General features: G+C 41.3%; 1 pseudogene; it reads right to left on the reverse strand.

Moving 5' to 3' along the window:
- Positions 1-9,207: 9,207 nt before the first annotated feature.
- The window catches only part of LOC123463971, a 58,963-nt pseudogene continuing 47,314 nt past the window's right edge, over positions 9,208-20,856 (reverse strand).

Below are 20,856 nucleotides of genomic sequence, written 5' to 3' on the forward strand. Positions count from 1 at the left end.
ATGTTTAAGCTTCTTTATATGGTGTATTACATGGACAGATTTTCGTATGTTGAACTACCCTTGTGTTCCTGGGATATATCCCACTTGGTCAAGGTGGATAATGCTTTTGATGTGTTGTTGGATTCGGTTTGCGAGTATTTTGTTGAGGATCTTTGTGTCTATGTTCATTAGGGAAATAGTCCGGTAGTTTTCTTTTCTTGTGGCATCTCTGCCTGGTTTTGGGATTAGGGTGATACTAGCTTCATAGAAGGAGTTGGGTAGCTTTCCCTGTTCTTCAATTGTGTGGCACAGTTTTAGGAAGATTGGTTTGAGTTCTTCCATGAAGGTTTGATAAAATTCAGCTGGGAATCCATCTGGTCCTGGACTCTTCTTTTTGGGGAGGTTTTTTATTACTTTTTCAATCTCCATGAGTGTGATGGGTTCATTGAGGTGATTGATCTGCTCTGAGTTTAGCTTTGGTAGATGATATGCAACCAGGAATTTATCCATCTCCTCCACATTTTCCAGTTTTGTGGAGTAGGGGTTTTTGAAATAAGTCCTGATGATTCTGCCGATTTCAGTGATGTCTGTTGTGATCTCTCCATTTTCATTTTGAAGTTTGTTAATTTGGAGTCTCTCCTTTTTTTGCTTGATCAAATTGGCCAGAGGTTTGTCAATCTTGTTTATTTTTTCAAAGAACCAGCTCTTTGTTTTGTCAATTGCCTTATTTGTTTCCTTGGTTTCCAATTCATTAATTTCTGCTCTGATTTTAATTACTTCTTTCCTTCTGGAGCTTTTTGGGTTGGATTTTTCTTGTTTTTCCAATGCCTTTATGTGGATGGTTAGGCTATTGATTTGGGATCTTTCTGTGTTCTTTATGAAGGCAGTGAGTGCTATGAATTTTCCCCTGAGGACTGCCTTCATTGTGTCCCATAAGTTTTGGTATGATGTGTTCTCACTGTCATTCAATACTAGGAATTTTGCAATTTCTTTTTTTATTTCATCCACTATCCATTTATTGTTTAAGAGTGTGCTATTCAGTTTCCAGTTGCCGTTGGGGTTCTTGTTGGGTTTTTTTGTTGTTGTTGTTGATTTCTAGGAATATAGCAATATGATCTGATATCATGCAGGGAATTATGTCGATTTTCCTAAATATGTGGAGGCTATCTTTGTGACCCAGTATATGGTCTATTTTAGAGAATGGTCCATGGGCTACTGAGAAGAATGTGTAGTCTGTGGATTTGGGATGGAAAGTTCTGTAGATGTCTGTTAGGTCTAAGTGCTCTATGGTTTTGTTGAGCTCTCATACTTCCCTATTGAGCTTCTGTTTGGATGATCTGTCTATTACTGATAATGGTGTGTTGAAGTCCCCAGCTATGATGGTGTTGGTGGTTATTTCTATTTTATTGTCAAGTAGCTTTTGTTTTATGAACTGTGGTGCCCCTGTGTTTGGTGCATACAGATTTATGATTGCAATATCCTCTTGATGGATTGTTCCCTTGATAAGTAGGAAGTAGCCTTCTTTGTCTTTTTGATTGTTTTTGGTTTGAAGTCAACTTTATCTGATATTAATATAGCTACACCTGCTTGTTTCTTATTCCCATTTGCCTGGAATATTGTTTTCCACCCTTTCACCCTGAGGAGGTTTCTGTCTTTAGTGGTAAGGTGGGTTTCTTGAAGGCAGCAGATTGAGGGTTCTAATTTTTTGATCCACACTGTTAGCCTGTGTCTCTTGATGGGTGAATTAAGGCCATTAATGTTTAGGGTGATGACTGTGAGATTTGATTTGATCCCTGTCATGTTGTGGTGGTAGAGGTGTGTTGGCATTTCCATGGAATTTAATTTTTTTTTTTTTCTATCTACTCTGGGTTTGGTTGCTGTGATCTGCTTCTTATAGGCATTTGTGTTTGGTTATTTGTTTCTTCTCTGTGAGAATTTCCTGGAGTACTTTCTATAGGTTTGGTTTTGTGTTCATATAATATTAAAGCTAAGTTTTGTCATGGAAAGTTTTCCTTTCACCATCTATTATAAGGGAGACTTTTGCCGGGTAGAGTAGTTTGGATTGGAAGCCATAGTTTATTAGAGTTTGGAGAGTATCATTCCAGGCACTTCTAGCTTTCAGGGTTTCCATTGAGAAGTCTGAAGTAATTCTGATGGGGTTTCCTTTGAAAGTGGTGTGCTGTTTTTCCCTAGCTGCTTTTAGGATTTTTTCCTTGGTGTCAATGTTTAGAGTCTTAATGATAATATGCCTTGGGGAGTTTCTCCTTTGGTCTAGTTGGTTAGGAGTTCTGTTTGCTTCTTGAATCTTGATGGGCCTTTCTTTTAAGAGACGGGGGAAGTTTTCTTCAATTATTGTGTTAAATAGGTTCTCCATGCCTTTGGTCTGAAATTCTTCTCCTTCTGGTATTCCAGTGATTCTGATATTAGGACGTTTAAGTGTATCCCACAATTCTCTCATGTTCTGTTCACAGGAACTTTTGAACTTACTGATATTTTTGGACTCTCGAACTGTTTCTTCCATCCTGTCTTCCAAATCAGAATTTCTATCTTCCACTTCGCTGACTCTATTCTTGAGAGCCTCTAGTGAGTTTTGGACTTGTTCAATTAAGTTTGCATTTTCTACTACTTTCCTATGTATCACTTCCATCGCTTTGTCCAGCTCCCTTTTTGTCTCATTTTCTGATTTTCTTGATGATTCTTGGAAATCACCCTTGCATTTCTTTATATTTTCATTTAGTGTGGCCAGCTGATTTTTAAGGTCCTCTTTTTTTTCACTCTCCCTCAACTCTCTTAGCTCTCTTTGAATTCCTTCCAGTGTCTTATCATATTGCTCTAGCTTAGTGATGGTAGCATCTATACGATTATCCAACCTCTGTAACTTTCCTGTCATTTCTAGCAGTAGTTTGGTCAGGGTTGCATTGTTCATTGCTTCCACTTGATGTTCTGAGCCTAAACACTCTTCTATGTTTTGGTTGGTTGTGATCCTTGTTGGACTAGGTGATCTGTCTGGCTTTTCTTCCATTTTATTTTTCATGTTATTTCTTTTGTGTTGTGGTCTACCCATGTCAGTGTATGGGCAGGTAGGTGGGTGGAGCAGCCTGGGATCTAGCTTAATGCGAATCCAAGGCAGCCTGGGCCAGTTGCAAGCAGCCTGGGTTTTTGCTCACTCTTGCCAAAGCCGCCTACCATAGCCTGACAGGGGCACCAAAGTTGCCTAAATTCTCACCCTGTAATGCACCTAAGCTGCCTGCCTTTGAGCTTGAAAGGGGACTGAGGTAGCAAGCCCTGAAGGTGCCCAGACTCTGGCTGGGTACACTGGGGTCTGTAAACAGTCTGTGCTCTCCTGCCTCAGGGGAGTGGGGGATGGGTGGTGATGTACGGGTAGGGGATGGCACCTGCGCTGGCACTAGTGACTCAGTGTACTTGTGTGGCTCTTGCTGTGGGAGTGGGCCTGCTGCACATGCAATTGTAGTGCAGAGGCAGATGATGTGGGTACGGAATCAGGACACAGTAGAGGCTGACCCGCGGCAAGTGATGTGAGCACAGCAGCAGGGGATCTGGCAGCCACCTATTCACGGCAGGGGTGGCCCCCACGGGCCTGCGAACCAAGCACCACGTGGCTGGTCTACTCGCAGGATCAGAGAACAAGGGCAAGGTAGGAGCTCTCAGCTTCAGTGCAGCAGGCTGGCAGGCACGACTGGTGGGTGCCCGATCAGAGCACAGCCACGCAGGACGTGCGGAGGGTGCGTGGTTGGGTGGGCAGACGGGGGGCGTGGGGTGCGACGGGGTATATGGAACGAGTGGGGCACGCAGCGGGGGTGGGGGGGGGCGTGGGGTGTGCCAGGGCACCGGGCAATCATGGTGGGGCGTGCGGGAGGCAGCAGGGCTCAGGGGGCGCGGGGTTGGGTGCCCTGGAGGGGTGGGGGGTGTGGGTCACTCTGGTTGGTCTGGGGGGGTGAGGGGCACGCTGTCGCCTGAGGGGGGTGTGGGGCGCGGGGGGGATGGGGGCATGGGGCATGTGGGGTGGGCACGGGCACGCAGGGGGGTGCAGGGGAGCGTGCGGGACGCGTGGGACGCCGCAGTGCACGGGGGGCTAGGGGCACGGGGCGCGGGGGGGCCCCGGGGGGCACGGGGGGGGGGAGGCGCAGGGCACACCGGGGTGCAGGAGGCCACGGGACGCAGTGGGGTGCTCTGGACGCACGGGGGTGCGTGGGCCGTGTGCGGTGGGGGGACGAGGGGCGTGCAGGGTGGGGGGGGGTTCGAGGCGCGCGGGGGTGGGGCGCAGGGGTCTGAGGGCGCACAGGGGGCGTGGGGGCGTGGGGCACACCAGGGCGCCCGGGGCGCGGGAAGCCACGGGGCACTCGGGGCGCGTCTGCTGCATGTGGATAGGGAGTGTGGGGCGTGGGGGGGGGGGTGGGGCTTGGCACGCGGGGGTGGGGCGCGGGGGTCTCGGGGCGCGCCGGGGGCGGGGGTCAAGGGGCACGCCTGGGCGCCCGGGACGCGGGCCGCTGCGGGGCGCTCAGGTGAGCCTGCTGCTTGTGGATAGGGAGCATGGGGTGCAGGGGGGGGAGGGGCGCTCTGCGGGGGAGTGGCGCGCAGGCTGTGATGGGCAGGGGGGTTGTGGGGGCCCGCGGGGGCGCGTGGGGCTTAGTGCGCGCAGCACCACCGGGCACCGGGGCGCAGGGCCGCTCCTGATGCTGCCGGTCGCGGCGGGCGGGGTGGCGGGGTGTGGGTCGCGGGGGTGTGTGCTACCCTCTTTTACCCCAATCTGTGCCCTCCCTCTTGCAAAAAGTTTCTAGTTTCCCTTGAATACTTGCCTTTTTTTTCCTTCTTGTCTGTAGTGCAGCTAGGCAGTGGCCATCTTGACTGGAAGTCAATCCTGCTCTTTTTAAACTTATTGATATTTTCTTAATAAAAATGTTTGCAGCAGACATAGACCCCCTCTCCCCTGCTTCAATTATGCTGAGTGTCTTTGTTGGAGTTATTGGTATTCTTTGTGGGGACCAAGAGGCCTCAATCTCTGCAGGGATGGGGGAAACATGATATCTGAGGCTATTCCCACCCACCCTGAGGCTCTTACAATCTTTCTGCCCCCTCTTCCACAATACTCCCTGAGCCTTGGTGATCAGTACAGAGAACTGATTTAGTGTTGCTTTCTCTTAGACTCTGGATTTCTGGCTTTAAGAGTTTATGTTCTCTGGTTTGAGTGACCATAGTGTCTGTTGCTATTTCCCCAGAAATGGTTTTCAGGATATCCTGCTTAAACCGTCAATTGACAACTGCAGTTTGCTTGCTGCTTTTGTATCACATTCAAGCACTATGAGGACTACTTGGGAAGTAACTGGATTCCCTTTCAATTCCAGAATGGTCACTTGAGGTCCTGAGGCTGCAAGCTATGTTGTCTTTAGCAGTAGGGACTTACTTTTTAGCTGTTGCATGTCAACAAATATTTTGGCAATAGAGATGGTGATGCCAAAAAAAAAAAAAAAGTAATAAACAATAACAGTGCAAGAACTCTTTTTTCAAAAATTGTCAAGAAAGAGTACACTATATGGAAGATAGACTCTCAGAACTTGAGGGCACAACAGAGTAAATAGTCCAGCAGTCCACAGCAATGATAAATTCCAAAAAATGTGTACACAGAATATGGGGGAAATTTAGGACTCCTTAAAGAGACCAAATATTCACATCATTGGCTTACAACAAGGGGAAGAAATATAGAACAAAGGTATAGAGAATAACTTCAAAAAAATTATCTAAAAAAATTTCCTAACCTCACTAAAGAGATCCTTACCAAAATACAAGAGGTGCTCAGAACACCAAACAAATAGGACTAGTGAAGAAATTCCACATTTAATATTATAGTTAGAACTTTCAACACTGTAAACAAAGAAGGGATCTAAAAGCTGCAAGATAAAAACAGCTTCTTACATACAAAGGTAAACCTATTAGAATTACCTCTGAGTTTTTCAATGGAAACAGCCAGAGGGACTGGAATAGAGCATTTAAAATCCTAAAAGAAAATCATGACTGCCAACCCAAAATACTAGATCCAGCAAAATTATCCCTCATAATTTAAGGAGAAAGAAAAACTTTCCATGATCAAAGGCAGCTACACAATTATATAAGAACTAAGACAATCCCCCATAGAATATTGCATGGAATAACCTAAACTGAAGAGATGAATAGTCATACCCAAGTTTACAAGCAGGGAAAATAGCACCCAGGAGTAGAACAGACATAAAAACTTATAAAGTCCCAGAAAACACCAAACTCCACAAAGCCTTCAATTTGACAGGGATTAATTTGAACCTCACAGTTAATAATGCTAAACAGCAATGGTATCAATGCCTCAATAAAAATACACAGGCCTAAAAGCTTAATCAGAAAAATGGACCCATCCATTTGCTGTCTATGGGAAACTTATCTTACCAATAAAAATAGACCCCACCTTAGAGTGAAAGGATGGAAAAAGAGATTCCAAAGTAAGAAATAAGCAGAGGTGGTTATACTGATATCAAACAAAATGGACTGCAAACCAAAAAGTAATCAAAAATGATAAAGAAAGCTACTTCATATTCATCAAAGGAACAATACAAGAGGATATTATAATTACAAACCTATGTGCACCAAACACAGAAGAAAAAAATTATAAAGCTAATTCTGTTAGACATTAAAGTAGAAATGACCCCAACCTAATTATAGTAGAAGACTTTAATATTTCATTATCATCATTGGACAGATATCTAAGCAGAAAATTAACCATGAAGTAAGGTAGGTAAACAATACTTTTGATCTATTGGACTTAACAGACATCTTATGGAATAGTCCACCCTAATTCTACAGAATATACATTCTTCTTGGCAGCTCATGGAACCTTCTCTAAAATCTCACTGCCAATTCATTCTCAGCTCCTACTAATTCTTTCTATTATATATAGATACTCCTCCTTAATATACAGCAGAGATGTCTCACTTTTTCTAGCTCACTCTTGCTTGCTTAATGGAGTATCCTAAATGGTCTCCTTGCCCTCTTTCAGCCCAAATTCAGTACTGTAAGATAGGGATATCATTTAGAATTCATCCCTATGTTAGACTATTCCTTTTTGCAGGTTCAAAGCAAGTGTCTGCTGCAAGATTGTACCTATCTTCTATTTTCTTCTGTAACCTGGATGTGATACAAATTAATATTCATTTTAAGTGACTGAAACAATAGCTAGTCAGGGTTTCTTTCAGTGATCGCTATCAATGTGATTTGTATTCACCAAGGATTCATTTCAATTTTTTTCCCCACAGCTTAGTTCCTTCCTGCTGCAGGTCTCACTGAGGGAGATGAGTGTTATGGGAAAGGTAATTAGATGGACATTAACATGGGAAGTGGCACTCTGTGGGGAGCCACACAAGAGCTGAGGAAAGGACAAATTTCCTGATTTTCCAGTAGAGATGGACGCTACATACTGGATGCCTTTGTCTGGTGCTATAGTAGTTAATTAAGAACAGGTGAAAAGGCACAAAGACCTCTATAACTATAAATATTCTATGCTGGTTGGAAAATTGAGTTTAACAATGGAGTGAACTTATTATAATTTCAAGATGAATAAATTTAATAGTGTGGTAGAACTTTTTGAATTTGCTAAATGTGAAATGATTTTTAATAATAAAATACCACATAGTCCAAGTTAGCTTCCAAAGGATAGAGTACATAGGATTTTAGAAAACAATAAAGACAGTAATGGTTGCTAAACTATAGTAGTAAAATGATAAGTGATACATAGACTCTAACATTCAAAAAGTAAAAAAAATGTTATGTTGTAAAAATTAAGACTGGTAAATTCTTATCAGTTTCTTGTGTTCTAAGATATTAAGAAAGTCTATGAAAGAGTAAGATATTTTGTTTTGTTATGTTCTGTTTTTGTCTTTGGTTTTGTTTTTTTTTTTCCTCGAGTGTGTATATGCGTGAATGAAATTGCACATATGCCATAGCACAGCTGTGAAGGTCAACACAACTTTGGATGCTGGTCCTTGACTTCCACCTTGTTTTAGGTAGTCTCTAGCTATTCATTGCTGCAATCACCAGGCATGCCTGTCTCTACCCTCTCCCCTTTATTCCTAGGTACGCTGGGATTACAGATGCCAGCACTACAGCATCTGGATTTTTACATGGTTTCCAGGATTGGAACTGAGGTACACACATTTTCTACTAAGCTGTCTCCCCCAGCCCATAGAATAGGTTTTTTTTAATTATTTTGTTTTACTTTATTATTTTATTTATTTATTTGAAACAGAGGCAGAGAGAAAGAGAGAATGGGTGCACCAGATTCTCTGGCCACTGCAAATGAACTCCAGATGTGTGCACCACTTTGTACAACTGGCTTACATGTGTTCTGGGCATTCAAACCTGGGTCCTTTGGCTTTGCCTGCAAAGCCATCTCTCCAGCCCTAAATTAGGTTTGCCAGCAAAGTTTTAATTAAAGGAAACACATTCCAAGTGCTTAGTACGTGGCCAGTTGTATAGTATTTTTTTTCTATTAATATGATTAAAGGAAATAATATGCAAATGTCAATGCACTTGAATCTGAGGTTCTCTCTCTCTCTCTTAACTACTTTCTCCTGGTTCATTTTATGCATTTTATGGACAAGAACTACTGTCACTGAAGCTAGAAACCAGTGAGTTCCTTGTTTCTCACCTTCTGAAGACATCATCTCCCTTGTTAACGCATCCTAAATAGGAAACCCCTAGTTATGTATAGAGCCAAGCTGGAGGAGGAAGATGGAGGCAGGAAGAACAGATACAAAAAAAAAAAAAAAAAGCTTTTGACATTATTTAAGATTTTTTTTTAACAGGTGCTTTCAGTTTGTGGACTTTTTTGTTAAATCAAGTTGTAAACTTTTTATTGCAAATTAAAAAGGAAGTTCTTAAAGGTCTCAACATGACCAGATATGAAACAATTTACAAACCTTTAAAGATGTATTGAGAAAAAAAAGGCATTAAAACAAAAAACGCTTTTGCCTTTACCAAAAAGAGACATCTTTAAGTAAAAGTTAAAAAAAATCCTCATGCTGCGTAGACAATGCAGATAGTTCTAGTTTATCTGGTCAACGGGCAAAAAGCAAGCACTTAAGGTCTTCAGCTCCAATCTTTTGTTGATTCCTTATCACTGGAATTTCATATTCGTTTCTTCTTGTTGGATGACTAAACCGGACGATGGTAAAGATGGTAAGCTGGCATTTACTCAGCCCCGCCCTGCTCAGCCTCGGGAGCCCAGGAATTTTCAGCTGATGGATCGGCTGCTTTTGTCTCTTTGCCATCTTGTGGTTTGGGGTTCTCCTGACGTTTGCGTTGGTGATTGAAGTTGCAACGGTACCTATGTTGAGGTGGCTGCTGACATTGGGTGTCATCTCCTTGATTTTCCTTGTCCTCTTCATTGCCATCCTCTCTGGGCTGTCTTTGGTGAGGAGGACTCCTGAAATGAATATTGCGTTGTCGTGGTCTATAAGCCCCATACATATTCTGTCTCACTGGTCTGCCTTGATCTCCTGCATGCTGGTGGTCAGCACCCTCCATCACTTCTCCCTGTGCAGGACGTGGGATACTGTGGTCAGCGCCCATAGGGCCTCCTGATACTTACTGCCTTGAACTTGAACTCCACCAGGGCCTGTAACATTTGCTGCCTCCACACCTTTTTCTCCTTCAACAACATCAAAAACTCCACAGTCTCTCCATCATCTCCTGCACTGGGAAGGTCCTTCCTGGGGTTATTCTTCTTTATGACAGCCTGGTGTACAAATACATCTTCCTTGGTGTCATTCCTGTTGATGAAACCATATCTATTCCTTACACTGAACCATTTTACTGTTCTCAAAGCCTTCATTGCCATGACCTTCTTTTCCCCACCCTCAGGGTGCCAGGCTTGGTGTGTGGTGCTGAGCGGTGGGGGGGGGGGGTCAGGAGAGGTGGGGGCCAGGTGGCTGCTGGTTCTGGCCTAGCTGCTTATGGTTGCAGTGATGGTGACTGGGGCAGGCTGCAGCTGCTGCGACTCCTCCCAGGGTATGATGGTAACTAGGCCGGTGGTGGCAGTGGGGCTGATCAGGGCTCTCTGGGGTCTGCTCTCAGCTCCGCTACCGATGGAACTCCAGATACAAAATTTAGTAGCTGGATCTGTGCATGGTGGCACATGCTTTTAATCCTAGAATTCCAGAAGCACAGGTAGGAGGATCGCTATGAGTTTGAGGAAAGTCTGAGACTACATAATGAGTTTCAGCTCACCCTGGACTAGAGTGAGATCCTACTTTGAAAAACCAAAAACCACCACCACCACCACAACAACAACAAAATTTTGTAGCTGGAAAAGTTGTGGCTTCCTTTGACATGGTCTCAAAAAGTTGGTCCTTATTTTCTTTTTCCATGATAATTGTTAAGATTATGAGGAAAACTTCTTAGAAAAAAACAAGATGAAGTTCAGACTCTAATAGTATAAGGTAGTTGGTGTAGTGACACCCTTTTCACTTATCTTTCATAAACTGACAAATGAATTATATTATTCTATGTACTATAGTCTCCCTTTCTCTCTTTTTGTCCTTCTCTCTCTCTCTCTCTCTTTACCCTTACATAGTTAGGTAGGAAATGCTTAGTGGTAATGAGAAATTCACTATCTGCTCTTGGGAAATTTCAGATATACAATATGCTATTAAATTTGTCAGAAAATGTGTCACTTGTCATTATAACTACTTTTCCTATTTTGATGTCAAAGTTAACCTTCTGAAACTAAAAAAAAAAAAAAAAATGCTTTTCTTTCCTTCTTTGCAACCTATTAGCATGGATAGAATCAAAAGGTCTTATATAACAAGAGGTGGTGAGGATATGAAAAAGCACATCCTCACATGCTGCTTATGGGATGTACAATGATGCATCCAATTGGGAAAGTTCTTCAGGGTAATTTAATGCATATGACCTTGCAATTCTACTCCTAAGTTTAAGCCCAAGAGAAGTGGAAGCAAGTCCACAAAGAAACATATATGTGAATACATTTTCAACATCAGTCATAATAGACAAAAGGTGGAAGCAATTTAAATGCCTATTGATGGACAAAAGGATAAGCAAAACATAGTACATCAAAAACAAATTAAGAGTCAGGCCTGTTGCTCCACCATCCTGATTGAAGTGCCTCTGGGTCCCCAGTTCCCAGATACCCTGTGCCAGAGGGTGCACATGGCACAGAGGGAGTAAGCCCAAACTCCTGACTGGTCTCCAAGTTCCTTGGTTCCAATACCCCCAATGCTGTCTTGGGGAGGCCTGATCCCTGTGTGTGGAAACAGGTCTCTTGCTCTGTTACCATGACTGGCCCCTGGGTACCCACATCCCTATTCCCCTGAGTCAGAGGGTACATGGGCCACTGTAGGAGCTGACTCTTGACCCTGGCTCTTCAACTTCCTGGCTCCTGGTTCTCCAACCTGTGATCCCCATGTGCTTCAGTACATGCAAGTGGAGGGAGTAGACTAGAGATGCTAGGTCCCCAGGTACCTTTGTTGTACTTGTAATCTCCACAATCTGCGCAACTGTGGTTATAACCCCATCCTACACAGGTACACAAATCCAGTTCACATTTAAAACAGAACACCCTCTGAAGATCCAACAAGGACAAAAACTTGCCTTCTCCTTGGTAGAATAAACCATCTCCCCAAGATGGATAGACCACAAAGCAAACAGGCCAAGCAAAATCAGAAAACTGAAAGAATTCCACCAAGGATGCCTAGCCCTACAGTGGAAGCTTCCAATTAAATCATAGAGAAATCATCAGAAATTCAATCCCTGACATGAAAACTCAATAGCCATTGAGGCACTAATCAAAAGAATTACTGAATTGAAAGCAAACCACCAAAAAACCAACAAATGTATCAATTAAATTCAACAAAATCATCTCTTAAAGCATTCAGCTTTTGACAGTAGGCTTAACTTGATTGAAGAAAATTTTAGAGCCTTCAAAAGAGATATAAATGAATTGAAGGTGAGTAAACAAATAGAAGATTTCAATAACCAATTTATTAAGTTTAATGAAGATTTGATCAAATGCAAAAATGAATTCTAGGAAGCATCAAGAAAATCAGAACTCAAACTGAAATTGTATCTCAAGAAAGAGATGGAAATGATGCAAAATAACACACAAAAAAACCCAAAAATCAAATAAAGCTTACAAAAAACTCTAGAACCCTTCACTAACAGAGTTACACATGTGGAAGACAGAACCTCTGACCTGGAAGACAAGACAGAAGAAATTGATTGGGAAGTCAAAAACTTTGCTAAATTCAAAAAAATCAAGTGAACAGAATACAAGGGAACTGTGGGATACCATAAATGACCAAACATCTGGATCATCAGTATACCAGAAGGAGAGGAAATCTAGGCCAGAGGCATAGAGAACACATTCAACAAAATTATTGAAGAAAAATTTCCCAATCTCTCAAAAGAGAGGCCCAGATACAAGAAGCCCGAAGAACACCAAACAGACAGGACCAAAGAAGAGACTCTTCAACGTACATCATAATTAAACCTCTTAACAATGAAAACAAAGAGAGTGCTAGAAGCAGCAAGAGAGAAACAACTCACTACGTACAAAGGCAATTCTATCAGGATTAACATAGATTTCTCAATGGAAACCCTGAAAGCCAGAAGGGCCTGTACTGGAACACTTCAAAGTCTAAAAAACTGTGGTTTCCAACCCAAGCTACTATACTCATCAAAAGTGTCCTTCATAATAGATGGTGAAAGGCAAACTTTCAATGAAAAAGCCAACTATATGAATATGAACACAAAGCCAAACCTACAGAGAATACTTCAGAGAATACTCCATATAGAAGAGTCAAACAGCCAATCTCAAGACCCAACAAAAAGAGCATCACAATAACAAAAATAGACCAGGCTCCAAGAGTGAAAATAACAAGAAAGAACCAAATTTTATGAAACACCTTATGATGGCAGGGATTAATTCCAACCTCATGGTAATAACCTAAAATATTAATGGTCTTAACTCACCCATCAAAAGACACAAGTTATCAGGGTGGATCAAAAAAAATGGACCCTTCTATCTACTGCCTTCCAGAAACCCATCTCACCACTAAAGATAGACACCTCCTCAGGGTGAAAGGATGGAAAATAATATTCCAGACAAATGGAAATAGAAACAAGTGGGTGCTGTTACATTAATATCTGATAAGATAGACTTCAAACCAAAAGTAATCCACAAGGACAATGAAGGCCACTTCTTATTCATCAAGGGAATGATCCAACGTGGGAATATCACAATCATAAATCTATGTTAGCTAAACACAGGTGCACTACACTTTATGAAAAAAATACTACTTGAGGGCAAAACAGAAATAAACACTTAACATCATCATCATCAGAGACTTCAATACTCCACTATCATCATAGACAGATCATATAAGCAGAAAATCAACAGGGAAATAATAGAGCTCAAAAACACTATAGATCAACTAGACCAACTCTACAGAGTACACATTCTTCTCAGTAGCCCATGGAACTTCTCCAAAATAGATTGTATATTAAGCCATTAAGCATGCCTCCAAAAATTCAGGAAAATTGAACGAGCTTTCTCCATCATATTAGATCACAATGCTTTAAAGGTAGAAATTAAATGACAAGAGACACATCAAAAACTCCTCCAGTTACTGGAGAGTAAACAAACACTTTCAAACAATGAATGAGTTGTGGAAGAAATCAAGAAAGAAATTGTAAAATTCCTAAAATTGAATAATAATGAAAACACAACCAACCAAAACTTATGGGACACAATGAAGGCAGTCCTAAGTGGAAAATCAGAGTGCTAAATGCCTTCATAACAGAGACAGAGAGATCCTAAATTAATAACCTAACTGTCCACCTAAAAACATCTGAAAAACAAGAAGAATCCAATGTTAAGAGCTCTGGATGGAAATATATAATCAAGATCAGAGCAGAAATTAATGAACAGAAAACTAATAAAAAAAAACAATTTTTTTTCAAAAACTGATGAAACTAAGAGCTGTTTCTTTTAAAAAATAAACAAGATTTATAAACCCCTGGCCAATTTGATCAAGCAAAAAAAGAAGACAAGTCTCAAATTGACAAAATCAGAAATGAAAAGGGAGAGGTCTCAATAGACATCAATTATATTGGAAGTATCAAAACTGCTACTCCATGGCTGGAAAGATTGCTTAGTGGTTAAGGTGCATGCCTGTGAATCCTAAAGACCCAGGTTCATTTCTCCAGATCCCACATAAGCCAGATGCACATGGGTGGGCATGTGTCTGGAGTTTGTTTGCAGTTGGTAGATGGCCCTGGAGCACCCATTCTCACTCACTCTATCTCTCTCCCTCTGTCTCAAATAAATAACTAAAAATAAATCTTTAGAAAAAACTGATGCTCCACAAAATTGGATAACCTGGAAGAAATGGAAGAATTCCTAGACACATACCACCTTCCCCCAAACTAAACTCAGAGCACATTGATCCTCTAAACAAACCAATCACATCCATGGAAATTGAAAAGGTAATCAAAAACCTCCCCAGAAAGAAAGGATCAGGACCATATGGCTTCTCAGCCAAATTCTATAAAACCATCACTGAAGAATTGAAACCAATTTTTCTTAAGCTGTTTCATATAATTGGAGACCATGGAATCTGCCCCAACTCCTTTTAAGAAGCTAGCATCATCTTAATACCAAAACCAGGCAGAGACACAACAAGAAAACTATAGGCCTATATCCCTAAAGAATTTAGATGCAATGATCCTAAACAAAATCCTTGCAAACCAAATACAACAATATGTCAAAAGTATTATCCCCCTTGATCAAGTAGGCTTCATTTCAGGGATACAGGGATGACTCAACATCCAGAAATTGTTCAATATAATACACCACATAAATAAGCTTAACCATAAGAACCGTTTGGTTATCTCAATTGATGCAGAGAAGGTCTTTGACAAAATATAACACCACTTCATGATCAAAATTCTGGAAAGAATAGGCATAATAAGGCTATATATAAGGCACCTGTGGTAATTTGAATAGATGATACCCAATATAGTTAATTTTTTATTAGTATGTAGTTGGATTGGCAGCTACCTGGATGCCAGTGCTGTTTGCTGCTTGCTGCTTTCCCATGTGGACTGAAGACCAGCATGGACTGAAGACCACTGGCTGTTGAGGAAGCCTCCAGGCTTTCAGTGCCAGATTAGGAATGTTGAGGTATCTATCCTTGTGGTCTGAGCAGCTACAGGGTTCCTTGACTCTTGGGCCTGTAAATTGTTATTGTTGGACTGCTGTGAGATAATCCAATAAATTTCCTTGTAATGCAGTTCATTCCATTGGTTCTGTTCCTCTAGAGAACCCTGACTAATACAGATTGTGTTACTAGGAGTAGGGTGAAAAGAACTTGACCATGTGAATTTTGGTCTTTTGGACTTTTTTTTTTTTTTTTTTAATTTAGGCATGGGCATGGACTTGGTGCTTGCAACTGAAGATGCCTTTTGGAGCAGTAATCCAAATATTATGGACTATTCAGATGAAAGTTTGAAAATGCTAAGTGCAGACAGTATTGAACTTCGGGGCTTGGCTTATGAGCTTTCTAAGGGGAAAGAAAGGCTAAATTCTGTTGCCCAGGCCAAGAGGGTTTGACAAAGGTTAAATTTGTCATGGACTGATGTGCTTGGCTAAAGATATTGGACTGAGAGATTTAAGATTTTAAGTTGGAAAACTCCACACCAGTTAAAATTATAGGTACTGAGACCAGTTCTAGGTTGCTGAAGCTGCTATTATGAAACACATGAGCAATCTTAAGGAGTATGGCCCAACTGATTTACATTAAAGCAATGGAAAAGATGCCTAAGGAAAGACTATGATAGAAATGCAAACACTTTGGAAAGAGTTGACTGGAGAAGAAACACACTTTTCAAAGCCATGATTTATTTCATCCCTGGTATTAGTTTCAGAAGCATGAAAACTGTGTGGAGTGGTCATGAAGTGCACACAGTTCCAGGAGCAGCTGCTGAGATGTGGAATGAGGCAGGGCATGATGACTCTTATAGGCTGGGAGAACCTTTGGAAGATGAAATGTGGTTTGCATGTAGACTTGAAAATATTTTGGACATACCAGGATTGTACAAGGGCTACCATGCAGTGCACTGTTGGTCTGGAATGGAAATGTTCACTGGATACTTGGCCCAAATGGAGCAGTAGAATTGGAAAATTTGGAGACTATCAGTCTTTAGGAAAAAAAAAAAAAAAAAAAAAAACACCACTTCTGGAGGTATCACCATGCCCAATCTAATGTTATATTACAAAGGTATTGTAACGAAAAGAGCATGGTACTGGCATAAAAACAGAAACATAGACCAAGAGAACAGAACTGAAGATTCAGACAGACCTTAGGTCAAGTACCTACTGCTACTTGATCTTTGATAAATGTGCCAATAATTTAGACTGGAGAAAAGACAGCATCTTCAACAAATGGTGTTGGACAAATTGCATGATCTTATGTAGAAAAATAAAAGTAGATCCACTCATCTCTCCATACACAAAAATCAAGTCCAAGTGGATTAAAGACCTCAATATAAGATCTGAAACTCTTCCTCTACTGAAGAACTAACAGGAGGCACCCTCCATAATATAAGAATTGAGAAAGACTTCTGAACAAAACCTCTGTAGCCCAAGAAATTAAACAATTACTCAACCAATGAGATCTCATGAAGCTACAAAGTTTTTGTATAAATAAACATGCCATGGACAGAACCAGAAGATTATCCACTGAATGGGAGAAAATATTCTCCAGCTATACCACTAGAGAAGCCGAATATCTAGAATGAAGAACTCAAAAAGCTAAACAATAAAAATTCTAACAACCCCTTCCAAAAATGGGGCAGAGAACTGAATAGGGAGTTCTCAGAGGAAGAACTCAAATGACTAACACACAGTTAAGAAAATCCCTAACTCTAACCATTAGGGAAATGCAAGTTAAAACAACCATGAGATTCCACCTTACTCCAGTAAGGATGAAAATCATTAAAAAAAAAAAAAATCTAACAATGACAAATGTTGGTGAAAATGTAGAGAAAGAGGAACCCTCATCCACTGTTGGTGGGCATGTAAATTTGTACAATCACCATGGAAATCAATTTGGGGATTCCTGAAAAGGATGAACATAGAGCTACCATCAGGCCCAGTTATTCCTTTCCTGTTCATTTTTCCTAAATGCTCTATAACATCAACACAGAGACATTTGCTCAACCATGTTTATAGCTACTCAATTCATTATAGCTAGGAACTGGAATCAACTGAGATCCCCATCATTGGATGAATGGATAATGAAGCTGTGGTACATTCACACAATGGAATTCTACTCAGCAGTAAGAAAAAAAATGATACAATGAAATGTGTAGAAATGTGGACAGACTTTGAACAGATCATACTCTGAACTCACACAATCACAGAAAGACAAATGCTGCATGGTGTCACTTATCTGCAGTTCCTAACCTGGACCTGCTCAAGTTGCTGACATACCTGAAAGGTAAGTCAACAGGGATGGGAGGGTTTAGGGGAGTGGGAGGGCGGGGGGGAAACACAAAATTAAATCCAAAATTTGATACCAGATACCAGCTGATACCAGAGAAGCCTTTATCTTTAGTAGATATCTTTTAAGAGATAGACTACAAGATCTCTCAAAAGGAGTAAGGGGGAACACCTGAAAAGTAGAGGTCTAGTGTGGGTGAGACAACACCTAAGCTTAAAAGAATTTGTTTTTCTGTCTCTGACCTGTAACTCCCAGTACCAAAAATTGGTTGCTACCTACATTGAGCTGTTGATTAGAGAGACCTACCAGGTCTCCAAACCAAGATAGTTTTCTGTCAAAGCACTTGATTACCTGCCGGAGGAAAAACTTAGGTCCCTATTGCTGAAGAAACCATATTCTACTGGGACTGAGCATGAAGAGACCCGGCTGGAACTCAGAAGAAAGCCAGTCTCAGACAGCCTGGCTAGTACTAGAAAGTGCTACATGAACCACTGAAGGAAAATGGCCAATAAACTTTTGAGCAACCAGAGATCTAAGCTACTCAAAAGCAAACACCCTGACAGTGTACATGCCTGTGCATTAGTGGCACACAGCCTCAGTGGATAACCAATAGCTTTCTCATTGGGTGAAAGATCAGCTTAACATAAAGGAACCCCTGTCTGGAATTGGGATCCAGGTCAGAATCCTATGGAAACAAAGATTATGTTCTCCATTGTCAAGCTCTCACTAGTGTTTGGGTAAAAGAGGGGCTACATATATCAAATTCTCCCTAAATTAATACTGCTTATCCCATTTATGCCATGATGACTTCATTTTCTGTTGGGGAATCTGTTCCTCTTTTTCAGAAGGTAGCAAAACCAGAGGAGATAAACTACCCCTTGCACTTCAGCTAAGCCTCAGCTAAGACCACAGAGGATTTGGGGATCCAAGCAAGAGTGCTGCTTCCATGTTGTACCTGATAATCGGCACCAGGGTGTAGGAGACAGACCCTAAGGATACTCAATACCTACCAAAGCAGAGATCCAGAGACTCCTAAAAGCTCGTCACTGAAGTAGACTTAAAACTCACCCACCATGGCTCAGGAAATTTTTGTGGAACAGGGGTGGAAGTACTATAAGGGCCACAGGTAGAGACATCATGCCCAGAGGCATTCCTCCCCCCACCCAAAATAACTACTACTCCTACAACGCATAAACCACAATTCCATGGGCAACACCTGCAACCCCACTGAGGAGTATTCTCAATGGAATGGGGTCAGGGACAAAGGAAAAGAGGGTACAAACACAGATGTATTCATATGAAACATGTTGTTGATAATAATAATAAACATTAAAAATGAATAAATATATGGGGAAATATTAGCCATCAAATGAGTTACAGTTATATGAATATTTTACTTTTTTGTGTGCTTTGAATTTTCCTTATGATATAGTAAGGAACAAATGTGACTTGAAATTGAAAATACTTCAAGCATTTGGAATGAATTTAAAGCTGAACTGTTCTTCCAAACATACCTAGTGAGCTCATTCTCTCTTACATGTCTTTCATGTCATAGGGTTAACTGAAACTGAGAAAGTAACACTCTCTCACTTAGTTTAGTTTCCCTCTCTTTTTGTATGTCTTTGGAAACAATAGAAAATAGACACATGCTCAGATAAAATACAGAAAAATTGCTAATAATTACATGAATCAACTGTCTTTCATAACCAGACCTTTGTGATGAATTTTGAAGCTCTCAAAAGTTAGGTTGCTCCTCTCCTCATATATGGTAAATATTAGCACTTGGGCAGCAGAGGGAGATGGCCCTCACGTTTAAGGCCTGTCTGAGATACATAGTGAAACCCAGGAGAGAGGAAGCATGTTACCCAGAAAGAGGACCAACAGCAGCAGGAAGGCATAGGAACTGGGTAGGGGAGTTGGGGAAGGAGGACCAACAGTTTGTGTAAAAATCCTAAAGCTAAACCCATTATTTTTTTAAAGTATTTTTATTTATTTATTTATTTGAGAGTGACAGACACAGAGAGAAAGACAGATAGAGGGAGAGAGAGTGGGCGCGCCAGGGCTTCCAGCCTCTGCAAACGAACTCCAGACGCGTGCACCCCCTTGTGCATCTGGCTAACGTGGGATCTGGGGAACCGAGCCTCGAACCAGGATCCTTAGGCTTCACAAGAAATGATGTGGTAAATTATAAAATAAAAATTATTAACACTTTTATCTTTTAACACTTTAATTCAATGAGATCAGAAGAATACTGAAAAGCTAAAAATTAGTGATAGTTTTTTCTTTTTTTGTTTGATGGCACATTTTTTAATTAGTTTTGTACTCAGTGAATATAGTCAAGTTGGTACCATTGTTAGCCTCCTCCTTGACCTCCTCCCCTCTCCCTGGCCCCTCCTTATTGGGGTATATGGGTCATGGCATTGTGGGGTTAGCCCTTAGTTATGGGTAGGAAGAAATGTCTCTGTGTCTCATGACCCAACGTGTGGCTCTGACATTCTTTCAGCCCCCTCCTTGGCAACATTTCCCTGAACCATGTTGGGTTCATTTTAGGTCTGCTTCAGTGATGAAGTCTTAGGAGCCTCGGTGTCTCTGGACATCTGGTTTGGTAGGAGTTGATTGTTCTCTGTGTTGATCTCCTTCACTCTTGTGCTGGCACCTTCACCAAGAAAACAGCACCCTTGCTTATTCCACCAATTATTCTTAGTTTCAACTGGGGCCCTTTTGAGGTATGATGGGGTGATTCTCTCCTTAGGACCTGGGCCTAGTGGTAGTTTTTTCTATTGTCTGAAATCATACTATTTACTGGGTGATATTGTGCAACTTCTTTCTTTAATCTATCAGGGATGGAACTTTCTAGCATCCCTAATTTGAACATGCATGCATGGGGAAACAAAATATATGCTGAGAAATGCCTTAGAAACACAGAAGTTAGTATGAGCTGAAAGAAGTGGGAGGGACAGGCCAAGGATATATGTGACATGTAACCAGAAGGAGGGAAAATGCAGACTAGAGGGAACTGGGTGAAAAGGGTAATGGCATTTCATAGTCAGTGTCACATGGCTGTGATCAACCTCCAAACCAGGCACAGTTGATGGAGGAAAAACAGATATAGATGCTAGACATGGGCCAGGTCCATTTCAAAGGTTGAGATTCCTTTCATGCACAAAGGTTTTAAGAAGATACTAAGTTTTGTGTGTTCTACCTCTTGAATGACTTAGAAATTATAATATTAACCTCTTACTATTTCTCCGAGTAAAATGTCTTTGTGTTTTCGACTACCGTTACACGTTTAACATGCTAAGATGCCAGGTTCTTT

This window comes from Jaculus jaculus, chromosome 10 (assembly GCF_020740685.1).
Source record: "Jaculus jaculus isolate mJacJac1 chromosome 10, mJacJac1.mat.Y.cur, whole genome shotgun sequence".
Lineage (NCBI taxonomy): Eukaryota > Metazoa > Chordata > Mammalia > Rodentia > Dipodidae > Jaculus > Jaculus jaculus.